Source organism: Ovis aries, chromosome 2, assembly GCF_016772045.2.
Source record: "Ovis aries strain OAR_USU_Benz2616 breed Rambouillet chromosome 2, ARS-UI_Ramb_v3.0, whole genome shotgun sequence".
Taxonomy (NCBI): Eukaryota; Metazoa; Chordata; class Mammalia; order Artiodactyla; family Bovidae; genus Ovis; species Ovis aries.
The window spans coordinates 179,228,645-179,246,550 of record NC_056055.1 but is presented as its reverse complement, the minus strand read 5'-3'; the positions used below and the strand labels follow the sequence as shown (position 1 = coordinate 179,246,550).

Sequence of the window (17,906 nt, the reverse complement as noted above, 5' to 3'; positions counted from 1 at the left end):
CAGTTTCCCTTTCCTGTCCATATTGGTTGTAAATAGACTAAAATCCATATGTAGATTTTCTTTTAAAACCAGGAACTTCCAGGAATCAGGAATATGCCTGCCACTACAGATATATTGCCAACAGTTGCTGTGCTATAGAAAAAAAAATTCAAGTAGAATTCTGCTACTCATACAAATAAATAAAGTAGGTAAACACAATATGGGTCCTACTAACTGTTTATGTAAGCCTGGGGATGTCCCTGCTTCTCTCCTAGAACAATCTATCATCAGGATACAAAGCAGAGCTCCCAGATAACTCAACAATGCTCTGAAAGTAGGATTTGCTAGTCTCCTTGTCATATCAGGTAACAATGGCAGCAAGGGAAGAAGGCACAAAGACCAAGTCAAATCCAGGCCCAGAACACATTTGCATGGGTGCAGAAAGGGTTAAAATACATATACGCAATCCCCTGAACAATACCACCACCTCAACCACCAAGATTTGTAAGACCCCAGTCTTGCAATCCCAAACTAAAAAAAAAAAAAAAAAAATGTGCTCTCCTGGACTTCCTGAAATGCCCATTTTCCTCACTAGACTTGAACCCACTAAGTATAATTTCTCAATTTTCTTTTCTATAGACCATCTGCTTCTGAGAGTTGGGAAATGAACGTTTGACATGTTCCCCACAACACATACTGTTTGCTTGTTTCTTTTTCTCCTAACTTGGGAGCCTGTATCCCCATAAAACTCTGCTAACTGCAAGAAGGCAGAGCAGGTTTCCTTTCAGACAACCTCCAGCTACCAATGAGTGAAGACCCTTTAGTTTCACTTGGGCAGTTTTTCATTTTAGGGCTCTTTGTCGAGTGATGTATTACTAGGTTTGCCAGATTCTTATATGTTCTAGCCAATCACATTCCTGGAACACTGATCATTTCTCCAATGAAACATTGCTTCTAGCATTCCCACCCCCGGCCAGTGCAGGTCAGAAATAACAATATTGGGAGCATTTGAAAGACCCATTTCTGCAAAGTGGGTTCCTGATAAGATTTTTTTTTCTAATGGCAACCAACCACCTATCCAGCACACTGCTTATACCAAAGGACCTTAAAGTATGTGACAAATAATATAACAACACTGTCAAGTTTTTCTAACTGTATCTAATTTTCTGACATCAATGTATCTAACTTATCTGATGCATAGAAGTGTGGCATGGCAAAGAATAGGAGACTGCATCTACATGCTTACAAACCAGTTTGACTAAAAGCAATAAATTTATTTAAAAGAGGAAGAATAATACAGCCCAAGTGAATCTCCTAGTTTCATTTTTGTTTGCGTAAAAAGCACCATGGTGGTACATCTGGATAATGGAATATCATTCAGCAGTAAAAAGGCAAGGAAACCATGAAAAGACATAGAACTGAACATATATTACCAAAGTGAAAGGAGACCACCTGAAAAAGTTACATACTGTATGATTCCAATTCCAATTATAAGACATTCTGGAAAAGGCAAAATTATAGAGATAATAAAAAGATCAATGTCTGCTGGTAGGCGGAGGGATGAATAGGCAAAGCACAGGGGATTCTGATGGCAATGAAAATACTCTGCATGACATAATGATGGATACATGTCATTACACATTTTTCCAAACTTACAGAATGTAAAATATGAAGAGTCAACACTAAGATCAACTTACAGATTTAAGGGTAAATTGATGTGTCAAGGGCTTCCCTAGTGGCTCAGACGGTAAAGCGTCTGTCTACAATGCAGGAGACCCAGGTTCGATCCCTGGGTTGGAAAGATCCCCTGGAGAAGGAAATGGCAGCCCACTCCTGTATTCTTGCCTAGAAAATCCCATGGACTGCGGAGCCAGGTTCATCCTTGGTTAAAGAAAAGAAAGAAAGATACTATTCTATTGAGTGATGTTGGTAAAGAGAGGCGGCTATGGATACGTGGAGGTGGGAGTACGTGGGAAATCTCTGAAGGCTCCTCACAATTTTATTGTCAACCTAAAACTGCTCTTTTAAAAAAAAAAAAAAAAGTAGTCTTGGACTTCCTTGGTGGTACAGTGGATAAAAATTTGCCTGTCAATGCAGGGGACATGGGTTTGATCCCTGGTCTGGAAAGATTCCACATGCTGAGGAGCAGCTAAGCCCATGCGTCACAGCTACTGAAGCCTGCACTCCCCAGAGCCTGCACATGGCAACTACTGAAGCCTGCGTACCTAGAGCCTGTGCTCCACAACAACACCTACCTCAATAAGAAGCTCAGGCACTGAAACCAAAATTAGCCCCCGCTCGTGACTAGAGAAAGCCTGAGCACAACAAAGACCCAACACAACCAAAAAAGATAAACTAAATAAATAAAATAAAAATTAGGTCTTCATTAGTAGTGAAGAATCCACCTGCCAATGCAGGAATCACATGAGACTCAGGTTCTATCCCTGAGTTGAAAGATACTCTGGAGTAGGGAATAGCAACCCACTCTAGTATTCTTGCCTGGAAAATTCCATGGGCAGAGAAGCCTGGCAGGCTAGAGTCCATGGGGCCACAAAAAGTCAGACACAACACAGTGACTGAGCACTGAAATTAAAATTTAAAAAACAGTCTTTAAATAAAGGGGCAGGAGGACAAAAGAGCCTACTATATGCCAGCAGGCCACAGGCCACATGCTGGGGATTCCACGAGAGAGACAGGATTCCAGCCCCAGGAAGCATACATTATAGTGCTCCTATAATCACAGACAGGGCCCTGATCAATGTAAGAGTCCCCTTTGTAACGTTACTAACAAATGGTGATCCAGCTGTGACTGAATATACTGTAAGGATTGGAATACTCTGTAGCAGCCATTTCTTCTGGGACAAACTAATGGACCAGTTCAATTTTTTTTAATTTAGTATCTGTACAGATAGTAAATACTACCTTTCTTGGTGAATGTATTCACATTTGTATAATAGAGACTTGTCTTTAGACTAAGACATCATGGTTGGAATTTCAGACACAGTGGCAGACCAGTCAGAAGACTATTTTTCTTACTGGAGTGGAGAAGAGACCTCTCCGTGCCCTTCCAATCAGACACGGTGATTGGTTGCCTTTCCCCGATAAAGGATCAGCCCTGCTTCCAAAGGATGAGTAATTGTGGAGAATAAAACACTTTTCTTCCAAGAAGTCACAAAAATAACTATTCTGCCCTCACATCATTTCCCTTCCTTCATTCCACTATAATTTATGAAAATAATTTAAAACTTTGGACTTTAGTGACTACTGCAAAATCCGGTCTGCAATTAGTTTTGTATGTTTAAGGTTTCATACATCAGAGCAAATCATAATTCTTTGGAAGCAAAGTTGAACCTTGAAAAAGATATGAATCTGCAAGCTTCCGTTTTTAGAGAAATTGATTTATAAGAGAAAAGGACTTGAGTACGATTTCCTAGGTGGAAAATTTCTGAAAATAAATCTTGGAGAAACCAGTATAAGAAGCTGCTATCAAATTCCAGTTCTCAACAGTCACAATCAAGTGTTATTAATACCAGGTACCAGGGACTATGCTGTGTGCTTCCTTATGAATTAGGCCATCAGTGCTGGGAGCTGACTGTGGCATCAAGGTGAGAGGATGTTGAGACTGAAGTGAGAAGCTACTGTGCAGCCCAGGTCCATGAAATAACCCTTCAGGAGAAGCTATTTCAAGTCATTCTGACCACCATTCTTGCTCACCTCCCTCTTTGGCTTATGTAGTGCATGTGCGTGCGTGCCTGCTAAGTCACTTCAGTTGTGTCCTACTCTTTGTGACCCCATGGACTGTATGTAGCTCACCAGGATCCCCTATCCATGGGATTCTCCAGGCAAGAATACTGGAGTGGGTTGTCACGCCCTCCTCCAGAGGATCTTCCTAACCCAGGAACTGAATCTACGTCTCACGTGGCAAGCGGGTTCTTTACCACTAGCGCCACCTGGGAAGCTTGGCTGATATAGTGTTTGCTGCTAAATGATACCCAGCTAATGCGCATCAAACTGAGCAAATGCTATAAAATCTGAAACCTGCGCTTTCCACAGCTTCTCTACGCCTTGGGAAGGTTTATTAGAGGCAGTATATGCTCTCCCTCAATGTTCTGCCTTGATGATTGATGATATGGAAGATGATTAAAGATCCTCAAACTCAGGAGTCTTTAATAAATGGGTAGCAATCCCTTCAAATAAATCACACATAAGTAATAAGTTAAGAACGTCATTCAGAAATTACAAAGGAAGTCAAAACCTGTTTACTGGGACTCATCAGAACTGATTTATCCTTGTTATCAGAAATGTAATACCAGATTGCATTTCTAACTGGCTCCCTGAATGACTCCTTTGTTTTGTTTTGATGATAGCTCAGTCTTAATGAACATAACATTTGGCAAGAAAACAGCCAAATCTGCTAGCAGTACATGAATTTCACTCTGTACAATCACACTAGCTTCCATGGTCACATCTGTAAAGCCAAAAAAAAAAAAAAAAGAGAGAGCGAGAAAGAAAGAAACAGCTTCTGAGACAAAGGACCACCTACTGGCCCCCGGGCCAGTCTAATTGACTCTGGGTATTTTCTTGGTTTGCAGATCAAACTGAATAACATCTAAACTAAATTACTTTTCTTTCACAGAAAAAGACTCTTTTCCACCCAGAATTTCAAGCTGTTTTCATAAAAGAAATTTAAGAAGCTGCATGTTAGAAATGACTTTGAATGCAGGGGAGAGATTCAAACTTAGAAAATAAGATTTCTGCTCACCTGGAAGAGAAAAGGCAGACAGATAAGCTACTTTATAAACTCACCCAATGTCTCTTTCGGGACAACAGCTTTGAGATTTCTTGAGTCTAGTCTTAGAGTGGCATTTCACCATTTCTTGTTATTTGCTTTTATTGACTGATCAACATGTATTAATGAGCCCCGGTTATGTATCATGTGCTGGGAATACCTGATAACATCTGAGCACCCTGTAACCCAAACTAGATGAGGTTCTTCCCTTCAAGAAACTATCACATGAGCAGGGTAAAGGATTATGACCAAACACTGCAGTCAAGAATGTAAAACTGCTACAAAGAACAGACCCACAGTAGGGGATCTGACATAAACAAAGTGATCAAGAATGGACTCTGGCATTAAATGATCATTAACTCTAGAAATGTGGAAATTCACCCTGTATAGCGTGTGCCAGGCAGAAGGAACCTCAGGTGGAAGCCTTCATGCCTGCAAGGAGTGTGGTGACCACATGGGACAAAAAGAGAAGCAGTATATAGCTAAAACGCAAGGGGGGAAGGAGAGCGTGATACAGGGAGAGGTGGAGAGGGTTTAGGAACAAGACCATGCGGGCCCTACTGGTCCACTTAAGAGTTCAGTCTTCATCCATAGGGAACAAATGTATGGATACCAAGGAGGAGGGGGATGGGAAAAATTGGGAAATGGGGATTGACATATATACATTATTAATACTTTGGAAGGAATGATGCTAAAGCTGAAACCCCAGTACTTTGGCCACCTCATGCAGAGTGGACTCACTGGAAAAGACTCTGATGCTGGGACAGGAAAAGACTCTGATTGGGGGCAGGAGGAGAAGGGGACAACAGAGGATGAGATGGCTGGATGGCATCACTGACTCGATGGACGTGAGTCTGAGTGAACTCCGGGAGTTGATGATGGACAGGGAGGCCTGGTGTGCTGTGATTCATGGGGTCACAAAGAGTCGGACACGACTGAGCGACTGAACTGAACTGAATACTATGTATAAAATAGATAACTAATGAGAATTTACTGCATATCAGAGGGAACTCTACTCAATGCTCTGTGGTGATGTGAATGGGAATAAAATCCAAAAAATGAGGAGATTATGGAAACATATAGCTGATTCACTTTGCTGTACAGCAGAAACTAACACAACACTGAAAGTGACTCTACTCCAATAAAAATTCATTAAAAGAAAGAGTTTAGCCTTCATCTTAGGAGCAGTGGGAAGCCCCAAAGGGTTATAGGCAGGAAGGTATCATGATCAGTGTTGAGTCTTTAAAGATAGTTGAAGGGAGGGGAACAGATTAGAAAGGAGACCAGAGCATCTGTTAGTGGCTCAGTGAGGAGGCTCATAGTCCAGGCAATAGACGATGGTACCTTACCCTAGAGGGCAGCAGCGGAAGGGGTTGGATAGTTTGAGAGAATATCTCATATCCACTTCCATTGCCCAAATTCCAAAGAGCTTTGTTTCTCTCTACATTGATTTTCTTGCCCATTTCACACTCCCCTCTGTGATACCAGATTTTAGTGCTATGTTTGTAATAAGGGCTCAATGTTTATTTGTGTTATGAATGAGTAATTCCACTTTCATTATGGTCTTCCCTGAACCATAAAATTCTTCCAATTCAATCTGCCTTACAGTCAACCATGGAAGAATACAAACAGAAAGGTCACAGAACTGGCCCAATGGCCCCAGGGGCACAAGTGAAGATACCTGGAGGGAAGGTGCTCTCACCCCATTCCCCAGTCACAACCTTAAATCCAAAGCCAGCATGAGAGTAAGTGGTCAGGGGAAACAGTAGGCTTGAGCGTTGGGTTTCACGTCTTTGAAATGAATTTTGTCTATAACACCTGCTGCCATGCCACTATCATCCATCTCTCAAACCACCTTTGCTATGACTTTAATAAGTAATTAGCACCTTTTCTAGAATCTCAGATGGACTTTTAACATTCTAGTCATCCACTTCCCCTATAATGCCCTTAATATTATTAGATAGCTCAAGGCCTAATAATGAGAATATAAACAAACAATTCTGTGATGTGTGATGTGCATGCATAATCATGTCCCACTCCTTGTGACCTCATGGACTGTAGCCTGCCAGGCTCCTCTGTCCATGGGATTTTCCAGGCAAGAATACTGGAGTGGGTTGTCATTTCCTCCTTCGGGGATCTTCTCGACCCAGGGAGCAAACCCATGTCTCTTGCATCTCCTCATTGTCAGACTTACTCTTTACCACTGTGTTACCAGGAAGCCATAATACAACTTTAAAGGTCTTTTATCTGTACTACCTCTATGACACAATAACCCCCATGAGGTAGGCAAGACAGGTTAATTCCCTAGCCGTGCCTTGAGGATGAAACCCAGCCTTTTAGATGACAGCACAGTGAGCAGCTGCTGGGCTGACTAGTCAGGAAGACTTCACGGATCTCCTTAAGAGCTTTGGTATCTCAGCCAAGCCCAGGTATCTCAGATGGAGTGCATACAATTTCCCCCACAGCCTCTTCCTCTGGGGGAAGCTTGGCTCCTGCGATACTTAAGAAAGTTAATTTTAGCCATTTCACTAAGACAATAATCTGAAACTGAAAATAGCATTCATAGCTTCTGTCAATTACCCCCAGTTTCTACTAACATCCCACTGGATTTTTCCATTCGGGCTACTTATCACAGGGGAGCTGTCCTCTTGCTCTAACTACAGAGGCAAATATGAATGGTAGGGGGTACAAACATGGCCTTACCACTTTCCACACTTTCTCTGACTAATCAGATTACTGATAGAAGGAAAGACTGACCCCAAGAGTTAGGCAGTTCCTTAGCAGACACTCAATCCACTTTGTTGACCCCTTGGCCCATATCATTGTATGTACACGTGCATATGTCTGTCCAAAAAATGTTACATCTGAGAATCCTTGTGGGAGTCCAAAGGTCCAGGCCAGACATTCTGCTATTGCTCAAGGGATTTTGGAAAACTTGTCTTTGAGAACTGTCTTTAAAACCAATTTATGGGACTTCTCTGGTAATACAGTGGTTAATAATCTGTGCCAATGCAGGGGACACCGGTTTGATCCCTGGTTTGGGAGGATTCCACAGGCCACAGAGCAACTAAACCCGTGCATCACACCTAATGAAGCCCTTATGCCCTAGAGGCCATGCTCTACAATAAGAGAAGCCACTTTAATAAGAATCCCATGCACCACACCTGGAGAGTAGCCCCTACTTCTGCAACTAGAGAAAGCCCTCCAGCAGCAAGGAAAACCCAGTATAGCCACAAATAAAGAAATTTTAAAATAATTTTTTGAAAAAGATACAACAGCATATAAGTTACAAGGGAAAGCTGTCTTGAAGAACTCTCAGAACAACTTCAGACTGGGGCCTGAGTGACAAATGGAATTTGTTAATCAGCAAATCCACCCATAAAAAAGTAAAGACTTTCTGTCATTGAGGAGTACAAGAAAACATGGTTGGAGGTGTCTGAACATGACAGACCCTTCCGAAAGGAAACAGCGGTGTGTATCACTCTTCTTGGTGCAAAGCCTAGGGGGATAGGTAAAATACCTTTGTTCCTGTATATAAGAAGTTCTAATGTCTCCACTTTCATAAAAAAAAAATCTGATGTCACATTTCGGACCTCATTTTCATTCTTCACATTTCCAGGGTTCTGGCCACTGTTGTCATCTCTTCTCTGCCCACTGAACAATGTCGGCAGCCAACAGCCCAGTCTGTGAGGTCTGGGATGGTGTCTTACTCAGTTAGGACAAAGAGCAGTAACAGGCACTCTGAAGCACTTGAATTGTGGAAACAATGTTGAAATCACTGCCTAATAATTTTACTGTCTCTGTTTATTAACATGTGGGAAGTGGCCATGTACTGCATAACTTGATTTAACTCTGAAGATGAAAACATGTGTGAGTTTGAAAACTGTCCACTGGCAATGAACCTGATATATAGGCAGAGAGAGTTGAGGGTTGAGAAGTGTGAAAATTGTTTATCTTACCTAAGAAACCATGATTTTAAATCTTATTTTAAAATAAGGCACAGAAACAAAAATAGACCATGCCTTCAGAATTTTTCAGGGAATATATCTCTTTTCAACTCATCCCATCTCCACAAAAATGTCTCTAACAGTTTGGTCATTTATCTTTACATTTTCTTAAAGAAACAAGAATGTTCACATTTAATCTAAAAGTATGCTTGTATGTTAGTTGCTCAGTCACGTCCAGCTCTTTGTAACCCCATGGACAGTAGCCTGCCAGGCTCCTCTGTCCATGGAATTTTCCTGGCAAGAATACTGGAGTAGGTTGCCATTTCCTTTTCCATGGGATCTTTCCAACCCAAGGATTGAACCTAGGTCTCCTGCATTGCAGTTTGATTCTTTACATCTAAGCTACCAGTTCAGTTCAGTTTCAGTTCAGTCACTCAATCGTGTCCGACTCCTTGAAACCCTAAGAATCACAGCAGGCCAGGCCTCCCTGTCCATCATCAACTCCCGGAGTTCACTCAAATTCATGTCCATCGAGTTGGTGATGCCATCCAGCCATCTCATCCTCGGTCGTCCCCTTCTCCTCCTGCCTCCATTCCCTCCCAGCATCAGGGTCTTTTCCAATGAGTCAGCTCTTCCCATGAGTTGGCCAAAGTATTGGAGTTTCAGCTTCAACATCAGTCCTTTCAATAAACACCCAGGACTGATCTCCTTTAGGATGGACTGGTTGGATCTCCTTGCAGGCCAAGGGACTCTCAAGAGTCTTCTCCAACACCACAGTTCAAAAGCATCAATTCTTTGGTGCTCCACCAGGGAAGCCCTTTATTACAGAAATATGTAAGAGTGAAAAAATGAAAACAACATTATTTTATATTAGGTTAATTAAATGTATTATATAAATGTAGGTTACAATACTACGCCACTGCTAGAAATCATGTTGTCATAAATAATTTAATGACAAAGGGAATGACTCAGCCCCATTGCCCATAAGCTCTAAGAAGCAGATGGCCCAAGACCCAAGATCTTTTCATCATACCGGGTCATGCTCCATCTGAGAACCCACTTCTGTCTCAAAATGCAACTGCAGGACTTTCATTTATAAAGGTGACTGAATGACAACACAGGAAGGCTAATGCATTGAAAGAAGTTTAATGTAGAGATTCTATTTTACTACTACATTTCCAGAGTGGACAGGGCAGGCAGGGCTGCATGGGGAAACACCAGATTTGATCAAGAGCCCAAAGAGGTGAGTGGAAAGCATGGCCCAGAGCATTTATTGTGTTTTCCATGAGAAACAGCTTAGGATTGGCTCACTGGAGTACTCAGTGGGCTCTGAGTTATAGAGATGGTCTCTAGGTGCCTGAGGCCTGGTACCTGGTTCTGGCTGATTAGGACAGAGGAACCTGCCTCCTAGAGTTCAGAACCAGAGAGAGGAGGTTGTTCAGAGTGAAAGTGCTGGATTAGTTTGCAAATGAAAGGGATGCTCGCTCCTGAGGGGTGAGCCTTTTACTGCCTCTAAGAATTGACTACCTCCTCAGAGCATCAGTCTTTCCCCAGCCAGTAAGGTCACAAATTCCAGAGAATCAGGAATTTGGAAAATTTCTAAATGTCATTAACACAACATCTATAAACAAGCAGCTGCTCCCAAAATCTCTGAACCACAGAACAAAGCACTGACTTATCCTCAGCACGTTTGTCTCCTTCTTTAAAAATATAATCACATTGTTGGCCTCCTTCATGACACTGTGTCCTCAGTTCCCAATCCTTTATATAATTCATGTACCTCTGATATAGTGCATGGCCCTCTGCCTTGTTGACAGACCATCACTTTACTCATCTTTGCATCCACCACAGTACCTTTCACTTCATAGAATGTGAAAGATGCACCTTTTCTGATGGGGACAATTTTGACCACAATCATGTCTGCTGACAGCTAGTGAATTATATTGAGTTGGCCAAAAAGTTCATTCAAGTTTTTCCATAACATCTTCTAGAAAAACTGAACAAACTTTTTGGCCAGTCCAATTAGAAGACCCTGGCAGATTTCACAAGTATTCTGTGAGTATTTACTATACACTATGATGTTGTCAATTACCCTTAACAATCCCTAAGAGAAAGAAGAAAAAACTCAAAACATAGGTATGTTTTTGCTTAATAAAACATTCCATAGTCTCAAAATAAAAAAAAAAAAATATGGGTAGGAAAATTTTGCAAAGGAGGGTGGGAGTACAAGGGAGACAATGGAGTACACATCCTGCCAAACTGGCAAAATGTGCTGGATGCATATACTTGAACGTGTGCCTTAGCCCCAAGTAAGGCTCCAAACACAGTTAAAACGCCTGAAAATGATTTTGCCACATTTTCTTTATCTACTTACCTGCTGAAGGACAATTGGGTTGTTTCCACGTCCTGGCTATTGTAAGTAGTGCCACAGTGAACATCGGGGTACATGTGCCTTTTTAAATTGTTATCTTCTCAGGGTATGTCCAAGAGTGGGACTTCTGGGTCATATGGTAGTTCTCTGTGGTAGATATATACAATGGAATATTACTCAGCCATAAATAGGAATGAAATTGAATCAGTTGAAGTGATGTGGATAAACCTAGAGCCTGTCATACAGAGTGAAGTAATTCAGAAAGACAAAAACAAATATCATAGCTCATATATATATATGGAATCTAGAAAAATGATACTGAAGAATTTTATTGTCAGGGCAGAAAAAGAGCCACAGACATAGAAAATGGACTTGTGGACACGGTAAGGGAAAGAAGGAGGGTATGAACTGAGAGAGCAACACAGCCATATATACACTACCAAGTGCGAAGCAGACAGCTTAGCAAGAAGCTACTGTATAGCACAGGGAACTCAGCTTGGCGCTCTGTGATGACCTCGACTGTTGGAATGGGGAGGGGGTGGTAGGAGGGAGGTTCAAGAAGGAGAGAATATACATATACATATAGCTGATCCATGTTGTTGTACAGCAGAAACCAATGCAACATTGTAAAACAGTTATATTCTAATAAAAAATAATAATTTTGCCATGTTGCCTGATTGTCAAGATCAATTTTAAGGAATGAGCTGGTGGAAAAATTATAAAGTGGGAAGAAAGGCACAGAGGATACTTCCAGAATGAAATTCACCCCAGAATTGGGAACTAGGGATTCAAACCTCACACAATCAGGAGAACCAAGCCAGGGCTCTGGAAACTGTATTTTCTAAGAAATGGGAGGTGCAGCTTCAGTATGAGGACAGATGCGACAGGCCAACATCATGTATGATTAAGCCAAATGGGAGCCCTTCACATTTGCAGGCTTGTTAGGCAATTTCACATTCTTCTGGAGATAAGCCAACTGATGGGCTGTGACGCGAGGTAATCGGTGTCACTGATGTGTGAAGGTCCCATAAGAGATGACAGGCAGGCTTTATGGAAACAAGCATCCCGGAGTATCTGGGTGAGCAGACAGAATAAATGCATGTAATAACATGGGCCCCATTTGCAGAACAACAGCCTGTTTCTTCGGCAAGCTGGCAATGACAAGAATTTTCCCAAAGTGTTGTTCTTAATGATTTGAAAGGAAAAAAAAAATGAACTGCATTCTCTTTCTGGATGTCAATGACAGGCAGAGGGTATGAAAGTTTTTCTGTTTAGGAAACAAGGGATATTGGCGCGGTGTTGGGTGGGGATTGAAATACATGAGTATCTTTTTTCCGTGACTCCCAGGATTAAGAGGGTGAAAAGTTCCAGTAGGTAGCATGGGAAATGTCTCTACCAGTTTTCTCTGCATCTCAGCTTGACCCTGCACTCACCATCTACCTGCTTCCAGTCACCTCTATCAAGCCAAGTTCTCACTGAGAAGACCCCACTCAGGTTCTCCATTTCCATAGCTCTCATTCACTCTTCAATCCACCTCAGTCTGGCTTCTCTGCTCATGCCAAGTCACCAATGGCTTCCTAACTGCCAAATCCAGTAAACTTGTTAAGCTTTCTGTCACCTCCATTGCTTTTAAAAGACTCCATTGACATGATTCTTAGTTTGGAGAACTGGACTTTCCAAGAAAGAGCTATCTTCTCATAAAATCAAAGACAACTTCAGGCTTGTGGAGGACTAAAGGCAAGGGGCAAGAATAACTTAACAGTTCCAGCAGCTTAACAGGGCACCCAGGGGAAGGGGCAGAAGAGGGTACAAACTCTGAAACCTGGATTCCCCTGGAGGCACTGGCCTGGAGGCAAGTACTGCAATTTTCCACGAAGACAGGGCAAAATAACCATGATGTAAATACATTAATTGTTGCATTTTTGCTTCTGGCCACACTATGCAGGCATACAGGATCCTAGTTCCCTGACCAGGGATAAAACCCATGCCCCCTGCAGTGGAAGCATGGAATCTTAATCACAGGACCAATGGGGAAACACCTGCAATTAAAAAATATATATACTTTCACTTTTTCCATGTAAAATGAGCATGGTTTAGTCTAGACTATAAATGTGGGTGAGGTTAGTACCAGGATGGTGGTGGTGGTTTAGTCGCTGAGTCGTGTCTAACTCTTGGGACCCCGTGGACTATAGCCAGCCAAGCTCCTCTGTCCATGGGATTTCCCAGGCAAGAATACTAGAATGGGTTGCCATTTCCTTCTCCATGAGATCTTCCCAGAGCAGAGATCTAACCAGCGTCTGCTGCCTTGGCAGAAGGACTCTACCACCAAGCCACCAGGGAATCCCCCTGGTTTGTATTTTGAAATCTGATTGTTCCTGAGTCAAACAGGCACATCAAGTTGATGGGTACCTATCACTGGACATGCTGCTGCCACTTGCCCTGTTTGCCCCTCCCTTACTCTTCTGCTATGGAAGCCTTCCCTGCCCCACCCCCACCCCCCACAGCCTGGATTGGATGCCCACTGTATCACCCTCTGCCTTATGCTGCCATAATGCTTAAAAGGATCATAAGGATAGCATCAGCTGAGTTTATCTTGCCTGGTCAACTTCAAAATCACTGACAAGGAAGACAATATGTCTTATTCCTCTGAGCCTAATGCAGTGTCTGGCAGTGAGTAGGCACTCAATAAGTTTGTGCGGAATGAATGAAGGAAACAGTACTATTACTGGCTAACAATAGCACAAACCGAAGTCCAAAAATGTTCTCAGACAAAAATGCTGAACTGTTGAACGCAAGGCAACATGCAAGTGACATGACTTGAGCCATGAGAAACCGAGGATTTGAATGCTGAGGATTTAAAATATGCTCAATACAGGAAAAATGTAAGTCTAAAGATCAGTTGAACACCACCTGTACTGAGAACACAGATCTGCTATCTGTCTCCATTTGACTTCATAGCAGTAGGTTATAAGAACATGACTTGAAAGGGTGTCATATTCTTTTATTGAAAATTCAATAAAAGTATAATAACATTGAAATGCAGGAGTCCATAGGAAACACTGTACACTTTTGTTTTTTCATTCCACCGCATAGTGAAATCCTATCTTAAAAGTGTGCCTGCAGTTCTAATCTCTCCAAGGATGCTCAGTGCTATATGATACAGACCCCATGGTCATTCTGGAAAATTTGCACTTTTTCTCTGCAATATGAAAAGCTTCCAATATTTCATAAAACCACCATCTGCCAGAAACAGGAACCAGACAATATTTGAGCTCTTGAGAAGACCCAAAGGCCCTGATTTGGGGATGGAAAGAATGAAGAGGACACTCAGAAGTGGGCACCCAGGAGTGATAAATCTATAAATGCACAGAACAAAATAAGATCAATAAGTAAATTATCTCAGTGCTTCTAAGAGATCTCTCTCCATCATGTCCCAGTCTAGTAGAGGGCAGGGTGGGATAGGGGCAAGTGGAGAGAGTTTTATGATCTCTCTTGCTTCTCTACAATTCTCTAAAATCATTTCCCCAGTGGAATATTACCCAGCCATAAAAAGGAACAAAATTGGATCACTTGTAGTGATGTGGACAGACCTAGAGTCTATCATACAGAGTGAAATAAGTCAGAAAGAGAAAAACAAATGTATATTATTGCATAGGCATGGAATCTAGAAAAATGGTACAGATGAATCTATCTGCAGGGCAAGAGTAGAGATGCAGGTGTACAGAATGGATATGTGCACACAGAAAGGGAAAGGGAGGGTGGAACAAATTGGGAGAGTAGGACTGACATATATCCACCACTCTGTGTGAATATATAATTAGTGGGAAGCTGCTGTATGGCACAGGGAGCTTAGCTCAGCACTCTGTGATGACCTAGAGGGGTGGGATGGAGGCTCAAGAGGGAGGAGATATATGTATGCATATAGCTGATTCACTTTGTCACAAAACATAAACTAACACAACATTGTAAAGCGATTATACTCCAATAATAAATAAACTAAATAATAATAATAAATAAATAAGAATAAAGTCACTTCTCCTTCCCTTCCACCTCCTCAGCAAACTATATCAGTTCTCCTGAGCAATTCAGCTTTTGAGAAACCAAAGAAAGAATAACCAACAGGCCACTACCTTCTACCCCACCATGTAGCCCTCCTGAATCAATGATGCACTGAGCTCGTTACCTGCAGAAAGAGGAGGACAAAAAGGAAGACATGTACCAATTAACACATCAGTCGATATCAGAAAGCCACAGATGTGAGTACATGAAAATAGATCATGGCATGTCTCTTGTCTTCAGAGTCTTGTTATGACATCTGTCGGGGCGGGGGCGCGGGGTGGGGGGTCATTAGTAGGAAAGATGCTCTCCATGGTTCTGAAGATCTGCTCGGTCGAGATGGCACTAGACTGCCAGGTGAGCATATGGGCTTCTTACCCTACCCATTCTCTCCGGGCTCTTGCCTAAGTGAATCAGACAGCCTGGTGGTCCTGCCAGCATGATTAGGATCGAAGCGTTCACCCTGTCTGCAGATGGTAATCAATTCAATTTGCTCACCTCATGAAGCTATCTGCCCCCTGCCACTCCTCCTCAGGAAGTGAAGATGAAGCCCCCTTGTGAGTCTCGGGCATGATGGATCCTTCAGTAACTGAGACTGACAGGAACAAGGATACGCACTGGGCTAAACAAGGAACAAGCCACCGGAGCCGCAGCCCAGCACCACCACGGTCTCCTCTGGAGAACCACATGAGCAACTCCACAATCCCATCTTGATTTGTAAAAGAAAATGTCAATCGTGCGGAAGGACGCTGTTGAAATCCATCTGTCTTTTTCTCCTCAAACTGCCAGATGATTCAATCATCTTCCTTAATAAGCCACATGTAGCTGACCTTTAGAAAACCTCCTGCAAGCAGGCAGATTTAAAAGCAATGTGCTTTCCAAACGCCAAAGAGCTAAATGTTATGTATTCATGTTCTTCTCTGCTCTATGGAACTTGCTGGGTCAAGTGTCTGGGCCACAATACATCCCTGTGAGACCATCCAAACAGAGCCTGCTGTATACCCTGTTCTCTTGTTGATGCTTTTGCAAACTCTGGCTCATACAACCTCCCAGGTAGGAATTATTATCCTTAACTTAGAGCTGAACCATCTGAAACTCAGAGAGGTTAAGTAGCTTTTCCAGGGTCACACAGCTTGTGACACCCCACTAGGCAGGAATCGTGCCTGCTTGCAATTCTTTTTTGTCTTAATTTCAAAACGTGGTTTTATTAACGCACTTAAGGACAAACGCCATTCTTAATCTACCTTCTTCTGGAAGAAATACTGCCAATTATAAATAGTCACAGTAAAATTTTCACTAGTTAAAAACTGCATGTCGAGGAGAGTCTTGTTCATTTATATCATACTGCAAATATAAACCCACATTCTGAGTTTACAGACAACACTGAACAACAATATTTCCTTTTGAATTTTCTTTAAGGCAGATCTGTTTAGCATTGTGTGTGGGTCACTAACATCGTGTAGTGTACTTTTAGCAAATTTAACTCTTTTATTAATAGCTTCTCAGCAAAAAATAACATATGTGATCAGGAACAGGCAACAAGTCTCTTTTCTAGTCCCTCTGCCTGGCCACCATATATACCTATTTGAAAAACTTGTAACCCATGGACTACAGCATACCAGGCTTCCTTGTCCTTTGCCACCTCCTAGAGTTTGCTCAAACTCATGTCCATTGAGTCAGTGATGCAATTCAACCATCTGATCCTCTGCCATCCCCTTTTCCTCCTGAATTCAATATTTCCCAGCACCAGGGTCTTTTCTAATGAGTCGGCTCTTTGCATCAAGTGGCCAAAGTATTGGAGCTTCAGCTTCAGCATCAGTCCTTCCAATGAATATTCAGGGATGATTTGCTTTAGGATTAACTAGTTTGATCTCCTTGCTGTCCACGGGACTCTCAAGAGTCTTATCCTGCACCACAGTTCAAAAGCATCAATTCTAGGGCACTCAGCCTTCCTTATGGTCCAACTCTCACATCCACACGACTACTGGAAAAACAATAGCTTTGACTATACAAACTCAAAACACATTTTAACAGACCTCACAGCTCACTTAAAGTTTACATTTACAGTCATTCAAATGAAAGGTTTATAATAAGGAATGTTCACTTAGAAAGAATTCCTCGCTGGAATTCCAGCGTTCTGTATCAGAAATGGAGAATTTCTTCAGTGCAAGGCTAGACATTTTACCTCCGTTCATTCATGTTTTTCTTTCAAGGGCTCCAGATTTACTTTTGTATCTTCATTTTCATATATCTGACTAATTTCCTTTAGCATCTTATACGGCAAGGCAGGTTGATATCTGTATAAACAACCATATGGATGAATATGATAAATGAGGTATTCTAACTCACACACAGTTGTAGGATCAACATAGCGAAAAGAAACTGTAAGATAGAAAAACAACCAGGACCCTCTACAGGAGGATAATAGTTATAACTCCAGTACCAAATGGTTCTAGGCAGATAACCCTTGATTATGTGGTGTTCTGGTACAGACTTTCCTGGCGGCTCAGTGGTAAAGAATCCACCTGCCAAGGCAGGAGACACAGGAGATGCAGGTTCAGTCCCTGTGTTGGGAAGATACCCTGGAGGAGGAAATGGCAAGCCACTCCAGTATTCTTGCCTGGAGAATTCCATGGACAGAGGAGCCTGGCAGGCTGTAGTCCATGGGGTTGAAACAAACAACAGTAACAACTGGTACAAGGGGATGAAAAGTTTCTTTTCCAGTGGTATCTCTGGAATCTCCCACTTCTACATTTAAAGTGTC

At 42.1% G+C, this 17,906-nt stretch overlaps 1 long non-coding RNA gene across 1 annotated transcript; it reads right to left on the bottom strand.

Annotated features, from left to right (window-relative positions):
- Nucleotides 1-8,798: 8,798 nt before the first annotated feature.
- On the bottom strand, nt 8,799-15,894 carry LOC132659223 (uncharacterized). The gene is made up of 2 exons (XR_009599374.1): nt 11,090-15,894; nt 8,799-9,532 (listed from the first exon to the last, which is right to left on the bottom strand). It is a non-coding gene; the product is annotated as an uncharacterized LOC132659223 (long non-coding RNA).
- Between the last annotated feature and the right edge of the window lie 2,012 nt (nt 15,895-17,906).